Genomic DNA, 9285 nt, shown 5'->3' with positions numbered 1-9285 from the left:
ACTCATCATCATCATCATCGTAATCATATTAATATAAAAACTCTTACATCATATCATTACCAACAACAATATACTAGCTAGCTAAAAATCATCATAGTCGTTATTATCACTATTTAATCATCATAGTCATTACCTCTATCTAATCACCACCAACACTAGCTTAAAGAAGAAATATTCACTTGTACAAGAAGCAAAGATATCATCGAGTTCAACATGGTCATGAGATTATAAGCGTTCATATAAGACCACAGAAGCAAAACACTCTTTGAGATTAAGTTCAGGACGAAGAGCACAGACATGAGAGGACAAGTATTAATTAAGAGAATGAACTAGCTAATAATCACTCCTGCTGCTCTCTCTTAGCTAAAATAGCATATAACATGTATAGCTCTCCTAATTCATCATATTGGAGCATGTAGATGAACCTGTCTCCTAATCATGGGCTACGCTTCTGTTTGCTGCCGCCTAGTACTTCTCTGCGATCGTTAACAATTTTGCTCCAATATTTCACTGTTAAGCATTTTCTCGCTTTTAGAAATCCTGAATGCACTCATGTGCATTGTAGGATGTCTTGGCCGTAAGCTAACTATTGACATGCGACTTTTAGTACCGATCCACTGAGACACAACTGTCATCGGGAGTCCCTGTTTAAGAACATCGTATAGTAACATTACTTAGCAATGAAGTTTAGCTTGAAAAATAATGTATGCAAAAGATGCACTGATGACAAATAGTAAAAATCTTACCATCTTTTCTAAATAAATGTGACTGTAGTTCAATACGATCACTATTGGTTGCACATTTTGAGTACTAAGATTTTCAAATTCAGAAAATAATTTGTCTTCACAGCATTAAGATCCTTAAGCCATGAAACATAATGACTTATCTCCTCGCAGTTTAGTTCAGCCCCGGGACAGTGGACGGTCCTGTCTACTAAGCGCCCGACATGTCTACTTGAATGAAAATAAGCTGTGAATAGAAACTAGTTGTCAACTATTTTTTAATAAACAATAGCGAAGACATAAATATGGTTGAGAAACTCACATAATGGTAGAACTGGAGGCGTCTGCACATCGACCCAAATGTCTCTATTACCTTCGATATCATCTTCGAGGCGAATATCAAAGGTGATAAACATATCAGGCTTAAATATAATGCATAAGCCTTGCATAGTGATTGCCAAGTTTTGCATTCAAAACAGGTGTAGGTGTTTGCATTGTATAATTTGACGTTGAAGGTATAACCATGCTCGGTCTTCAAGTAAACTCTCTCTACCTCCATAGTTTTGTTAGGACTGAAACCTATCTTATCCAAGACAAAAATTCTTGCATGGCAGGGGATATGTTAGTAGAATAGTGAAAATTTAAAATTATAAGTTGAAGCAAATGAAGCATAAGTCATGCTTAATTACGAAAGAAGACTTGTCGTTGTGACTTACTGTACCCACTTCGAAGGTCTCATCCAGCTTGATGCTGAAGCGCCTATCATCAACTAGAAAATTTCTGTCGCACAGGCCGCGCTGGTCTTCACAGTATTCGCACATAATGAAATCGTTTTCGTCGTGAGACGACATTTCCTATGTTCATAGGTGAAACATTAAACACTTATTAGTTCTATTAATTCAACTAATTCAACTAGTTCTATTAATTCAACTAGTTCAACTAATTCAATTAATTCAACTAAGCACTTACTAAAAATAAACTAATTTTATTAATTTTCTTACTGAAAATAAAGTAGCTAGTTCTATATAGTAAATTTTTAATTAGATGATCAAATCTCATATACCTAAATTTGAAGTATATCTAATTCATCTAACATTAATATATCTGAATTCATCTATTAATTCAACTAATTCAACAAGTTCTATTAATTCAACTAATGCAACTAATTCAACTAAGCACTTATTAAAAATAAACTAGTTCTATTAATTTTGTTACCAATAATAAAGTAGCTAGTTCTATATAGTAAAATTTTAATTAGATGATCAAATCTCATATAACTAAATTTAATATATATCTAATTCATCTAACATTAATAAATCTAAATTCATCTACAACTAAAAGTATAAAAACTAACTCGGGAAACATTAATATATATCTAGCTAGCTAATTCATCTTAACATTTGACATAATTAATATCTAACATATATTTCTATCTAATTCATCTAACATTTGACATTAATATCTAACATTTATATAAAATAAAAGTATAATAAACTAAAAAACAGAAAACAGAAAAAAAATATGTTGCTTACTTTGTGTGTGTGTTTACCGGGCGGCACAATGACGACGTACGGGCCGGGGCGGCGACAGGGGGCGGCGATGACGGGGGGCGACGCGGGCACGGGCGGCGACGACCACGGGCTGGGGCGGCGATGACGGGGGCGGCGACGACGGCGTGCGACGGGCTCCGGGGCGGCGCGCGAGCAATGGCGGTGACGGGCTCTAGGGCGGTGATGACGGGGGCGACGATGACGGTGATGGGCTGGGGGCGGCGATGACGGGGGCAGCAACGATGGCGACGGGCTGGGGCGGCGAAGCGGGCGGCGCAGGGGCGGGCGGGCGACGAAGACGAATAGCAACTAACTAAAAAATTTCCTAAGTGCTCTTTATATAGGAGAGGCCTTTAGTACCGGTTGGAGACCAACTGGTACTAAATATCAAATTTGGCAGCCCGATGGACAGTGATTACCAGAACTGTGCGGAATAACAAAGACATGGACAGTGATTACCAGAACTCTGGGGTGACAATTCAATGCGTGACTGATGCCAACGGCACAACTAAAAGATTCTATGGAAGGGTCGAAGAGATCTGGGAGCTTGACTATGCTGGAATGCACGATACGACGATGTTCCGTGTCAGATGGGCCAAGGATGTCGTAAGAGAAAACAAGTATCTCACCACCATGTCTATACCCGACGCGAAGAGCACTCCCGTGAACGTTAACGTCATCGCCAAAAATGAGCCATGGGTACATACTAAGCACATGACACAATGCTTCTTCATAACCGACGAGGCCAATCCCAGCCGTGTTGTCGTGAGGAGGTCCAAAAGGAGCATCGTCGGAATGGATGGAGTCACCAACGAGGAAGACTACGACCAATACGGCAACCCGATGAGGGAAGATGATGATGAAGATGAAGCATACATGAAAAGAAGAATCAATACTACATTACCTAATAAAGAACGTACTCCATGGCTCCGGAAAAGTTACAAGGAGGGGCTCAATTACTCGGCAACGAACAAGAAAGGGAAGAAGCTCAATGTGAAACGTCGTCGACGTAGCTGATCAAAAACCTACACACACACACACACACACACACACACACACACACACACACACACACACACACACACACACACACACACATATATATATATATATATCTATTTTGTGTACGCACTTAAGTAATCGTTATCGGTCAAGTGATATGTTACCAGTAGCAAAAACAGTAGCAAAGTTTAGAAAAACAGTAGCAATTTTAAAAAAGAGTAGCAAAAAATTAGGTATAAAAACAGTAGCAAATAAAAAAATAGTAGCAAATTTAAAAAACAGTAGCAAAGTTAGCAAAATTTTGAGCAAGTTAGCAAAAACAGTAGAGAGAGAGAGAGAGAGAGTTGTAGCAAGTTTGTAGCTATTTTTGTCATTTTTGTGCATTTAATTACAAGCATGCTTTTGCTTGAATGATATATGTCATTGATGTTATATGTTGGTTTTGCAATATTGGTAAAATGTTGAAAATTATCCGAGTGGCCTATGTTTTGCCGGAATGTTGATTCATTTCCGTTCTGGCAAATTAGAGGTGCTCCATATGTCCACTTTTTTAGCAAAGTTCATGCCGAAAATTTTCGTGATTTTCGGCATAACTTGTGCTAGAAACTAGGATATATGGAGTACCTTGGATTTGCCGGAAGGGGAATGAATCAACATTCCGACAAAATATAGGCCCCTTTTTTCTCTTCATTATATCTTTTATTTATAATTCTTGAATAGGAAACATGTCTATCGACGCCGAAGTTGCGGGTGGTTCTGCTCGCCTCGAAGACCCCTACAAGGCAGCAAATCACTTTTTCGATTACCTGGACGAACACCAGATGGGGTTGCATGGTGGCGGCAGTGGCACCAACGCCGACACTGGCACCGGGACCGACACCACCCCCGAGACCGACAACGATGCTGTCATAGACGGTAAAGCAACGAAGAAGAGGAGGACACGAAGATGAAACGAGCTTGGCATCGTACAAATTGTGGTCACGGAGATGCACCCCAAGAAGTTAGAGCCAACGGCGCCGGAGGAAGTGCACTCGTGTTGGGGCAATCAACTTGGATTCATCCTCTGGGAACTGCCAACATCAACAACGAGAGGTTGTGGCAGATACCACATATGGAGAACATGCTCCTAAAAAGTTGCACAATAGGTTCTTGTTCCCCGGCCGGAATGAAGAAAAATATAAAGATCTGCGGGAAGACATCGCCTGACAAAGATAAACGGCAAGGCAATGGTGACGTTCACCAACGACTTGTCCTCCTGGAAAGTTTGGGTGAAAAAAGCGATTGCAAAGAATGAACCGTGGTCCAAGATTCATGCTGATAATCCGTCAATAATGGAAGAGGACATTGCAAAACTCAAGGAGAATTGCTGTAAAGAAAGTGTCATGGCAAAGTCGAAGAAAATGAAGGCGCTCCAGGCCAAGAACACGCCTCCCCACCGTCTCAGAAGCCGTGGTTACGAGGGGAAGAGGCACATGTGGGCCAAGGAGGACGCCGAATGTGAAAGTCTCGGAATACCAGACCCCTTGGCGGAGTTCACCGACCCGCTGGAGCAGGACTGGATCAGGGCCCGGTACAAGTGGGACAAAGTCAAAAAGATCTTTTACACGGACCCGAACACGAGGGAGTTCATGAGACTTCTGGTAATTGTTATATTGCCACATTATCTTATTAGCTTCCAATCAATTCGACTGCAATTTTTGTCACATTAGTAAACCATCCACGTTCCTTTTGCAGAAAGAGCCACACCAAAAGGCAGTCAAGAGCGACAAGTCGTCACAGTCGTCAGCGAGGCCCAAGTGGGACAGCCCATTCAACCGGGCCCTGAACATACCAAAAAAGGACCCAGTGGACAAGCCGCCGTCCTATGGACGTGTGCATGGCGTCGGAGATGGCGCCTCGTGGAAGACGTGCTACCATGAGGAGCCAGAGGAAAGAAGGAAGAGATGGCCGGTCATCACTCAGCAGAGCATCGACGAGAAGGTCGCGATTGTGGTCAATAAGACCAAAGTTGAGACCAAAGAAGAGTTGCTCGGGGCCGTCAATGCAGCGGTCACTGATGCGGTGGTCAGCTTGCTTCCGTCACTTTTCGATTTCACGAAGAACAATCCAAATGCATGACCGGAGGACTTTCCCATTCCCAGCTTTGTCGGGAGCAATTTGGCGAACACCACAACACTAGTACCTGCTCAAGCAACCGCAAAAGGTCCCGCTCCTGTTCATAGCAGCCCGACCTCCGTCTCTCGCATGCTCGGTGGGCCTTCATCGCTGGCTGAGCTCAATGCCCTCACGGTAATTACACATCATACCCTTTTCACCAGCATGTCTATACTCTTCCGCTTCAGTTGCCTTTCGGATGTTTGACGTCGCAGACATGTCTCCTTCGTAGGTCACTGACGCCCCATGCACCCTACTCTACGACATAAAGGGCTAGAAGGTGGCTGTGGGAAAGGCAACGATTGTGAAGCCGAAGGACCACATGTTCCACAACCGAGAGATGCTCGATGGCGTCTTCAAGGTTAACGTGGCCAGTGTCTTAGCGGGCTTCGAGGATTTGCCTCCATCAGTACCAGTCGATGACGACGAGACCCCTAAGATGATTGGCGCATGCAAGAGCTGGTTCTTGCCTTGGCCGAAGTCTCTTCTTCGTCTCGAGGCGCCCAGTATCACGCCAATGCCACCTTCTCAAGAAGGTATGAACACCACTCCCACCTACCACTAGTAGAAAAGAGGGCTTTGCTCCAGGCCGGGTTAGCTCATTAGTCCCGGTTCAGTCTAGAACCGGGACTAATGGGGGCATTAGTCCAGGTTCGTGCGCCCAGAGGCCATGTGGGCCATTTGTCCCGGTTCGTCTGGACCTTTTAGTCCCGGTTGGTGCCACGAACCGGGACTAAAGGGTGCGATGCCCATTAGTACCGGTTCGTGGCACCAACCGATACTAAAGGTTAGAACTTTAGTCCCGGTTCGAGCCACCAACCGGTACTAATGGGGTTTGAGGCATTAGTATCGGTTCATGGCACGAACCGGTACTAAAGGTCCCATTTTCAAACTCCCACCCCCTGGATCGCCTTTTCAGTTTAAAAAAATAAAAGAAAATGATGACAATGTCAAAAAAATAATAAAAAAAAAGTTTCCCATGTGATATGTGGTCTAGTTGTTGGGAAAATTTGCAAATGTGAATTTCGACTTTATTTGCAAAATCTCTCTAGAATTTAGTAAAATGGGCATAACTTTTGCATACTAACTCGGATGAAAAAGTTTTTTATATGAAAATCCATCTACTCGAAAAGTTACATCCAAATTTGGCCATTGGGTTCATTCCATGACTTCATTGTGAGAACTTAGTACTAATATGTAAAGTGTAAGTCTAATTTAAATTATCTTACAACAAAATTATATTACCCAAAAACAACATAAATAGAAATGTGGTATGGCGTATCACATATTGTGTTGCATTAAGAACTAAAGAGTGCAAGACATAGAAATCTCTGCTGCTCTCGCCGGAAAGTCAGCTAAGATGGTTGCACGCTGACTTGGGAGACCTCGTGAGCTTCGGCCCCACGCTCCTCCACCATGGGCTAGTCATCGCCGACGCCGACCACGACTCTGCGGACGTCGACACCTTCAAGCTCCTCCTCGCGGAAAACACCGTCGTGTACAAGAACGCCAGTGACCTCAGGGTGGTCGACAGGAGCCACCTGCGTCCCGGCCAGGTGGTCGGCTCAGCGTCCGACGATGACGGCCAGCTTGGCCTCGTCACCGGCATCACCACCATGCTCGACCTTGCCAAGCACGACGCGGTGACACAAGTCATCACGGGCGTGTCCCCGTCTACCCTCCGCCGTGTAAGGAGCTTCAACCTCGGCGACTTCGTCGTGTCGGGGCCGTGGCTCGGCCAGGTCGTCGAGGTGTCCATCGATGTGGATGTGTTGTTCGATGACGGGGCGGTCCGTAGGGTTAGCAACGCAGACTCCAAGAAGCTACACTAGTGGACGACACCGGCGCCGGCAGCAACACCATGTATCGACATCAAATGAACACTCTCTTCAACCCTGGGGAGCACGTCACCGCACTAGACCCGTGCTCCGCCTTCAAGGCGGCACGCTGGCTTAATGGCTCCTGGAATCCTGACCATCAGATAGGCACTGTCAGCAAGGTGGAGACATCTGGCGTCCTTGTCTACTGGATTGCATCTATGCATCATGGCACGGACAAGGGGCTCGTCAAGGCATCCACCCCTTCCGCCTACCAGAACCCGGACGATCTTACTCTCTTCTGCGCCGCGTCCAATTGTAGCTGGGGGGTAGCTGACCCCTGCTTTTTCCAAAAGGACAATGCAACTGATGATGAATGTGAAGCACCAACTGCTCAAGCAAAGGTGGAGATTCCCATGGTCGTCGCCAACACCCGTACCTCCGTGGATGTGCTGCGGCAGGACGGCACACGACAACATGGCATAAGTTCAACGACCGTCATCCCCTTTCAGGTAGTGGATGAAGACTTATTCCCAGGGGATCATGTCGTCGGTGTTCTTCCTATTGATGCTAGTGTGAACAATTGCGTGTTTGCTGATGGGACTGAATTCAAAAGGCCCGTGGGTGTCATCAGGAGCCTGCACTATGGAGACCGGACGGCTTGCGTGTCATGGTTCAACGAGGCTAGGAAGGTCGAGTGCGACGATACTGTGACTGTGTATGCGCTGAAAAAAGACTCTTCATACCTATCTGCTGACTATGGAGATATTGTCATTCGCCTCCTGCCATCAGGATCAACCAGCGGTGAAATCGTGCCGTTGCCACAGGGCAACAAGAAAAAGAGTGCCGTTGCAGCCGATATTTCATGGGTGGGGCATGTTGTTGACCTTCTTAATGGACAAGTCCAACTCAAGTGGAGCGATGGTAGCATGTCAATGGTACGTGAACACTTTCTGTTACTACTACTCTACTGGTCACTTCTTGTTGGACTCTACTCAACTCATTAGCTGTTTTCGATCTGATTTGGTGTGTGCTGCAGGTATTGTCCCATGAGATTATTGTCGTCGAGGAGAAGCACTATTCAGATCTGTTGGATGAAATGGACAACTGGGTAGTGGTTGACAACATCCTTGATGCACCTCAAGAACTGGCTATGGCTAACACGGTATATATCTATTCTTCTAACATTGACCACTTCTACAAACTAAAACAAAAATCAACTTAAACCAGGGCCTAGCTACTTCGGATTGTCCCGACCGGTCGGCACCAAAGAAAAATAAACTGATGCACACATATTTTATACTAAATTATTATCTGTATGGATTCATCTCAATTGATGTGGCAATATGTTTTATCTTATTTTAGGACCATGTTCTACGGTATTCAACCGATGATAATGGTGTTGAAGATGGCAACCCAACAACAACGAAGAGTACAAGCCTTTTGGGTCTTGCAACCCAGTCTTTGCTCCAAATGACCGACGGCATGGTGGCTCGGTGTAAAGGATACATGCCGTTGTCGTCATCACCAAGCTCAGAGTTACCTACGCCCATGTACGATGAAAGCACTAGTGGTGATACAGCGGAGACCATCGATGCTGTCATGATAAGGAACGCTGAGGATGTGAATGGACAAGATTTGGCCGAGGAGGGGACGAAGGCTGACGAGTAGCCCTCTGGATCACGAATCAAATTACAGTTTTATTACAAAATCATGAAGAATCAAATTTTGTGACTTTAGGCAGATATAAAGTGGTGGAGATTGAAACTAGCCTCTCAAGTTATAAATGTTGATTTACTCTGTTTATATTTTGGATATATTCACCTCCCGAGTTTGACATCTTGATCTTTTAAATTTCCATGTGCATTTGCTAAATGTACGTGGACCATTGCCTTGCATACACACATGAATATATGAAAAGTAAAGGTAAGGAAAATGCCCGGTTTCACACTGTTTGTTGGGCAGTTTGTGTAGTATTTTTTATTGTTTCCGGGCAACTAATCAGTCAGCTGCTGTGTTGGGTCTTGTCTTGTTCAGCTA

The 9285-nt window shown here is 44.5% G+C and overlaps 1 pseudogene; it reads left to right on the top strand.

Annotated features, from left to right (window-relative positions):
- The first annotated feature begins 4500 nt into the window (after nt 1-4500).
- LOC123039660 (probable ubiquitin-conjugating enzyme E2 23) lies at nt 4501-8916 on the top strand (annotated as a pseudogene).
- The last annotated feature ends 369 nt before the right edge of the window (nt 8917-9285 follow it).

Source organism: Triticum aestivum, chromosome 2B (assembly GCF_018294505.1).
Source record: "Triticum aestivum cultivar Chinese Spring chromosome 2B, IWGSC CS RefSeq v2.1, whole genome shotgun sequence".
Lineage (NCBI taxonomy): Eukaryota > Viridiplantae > Streptophyta > Magnoliopsida > Poales > Poaceae > Triticum > Triticum aestivum.
Note: the sequence above shows the minus strand (reverse complement) of the source record. Positions and strands in the feature narration are given on the sequence as shown.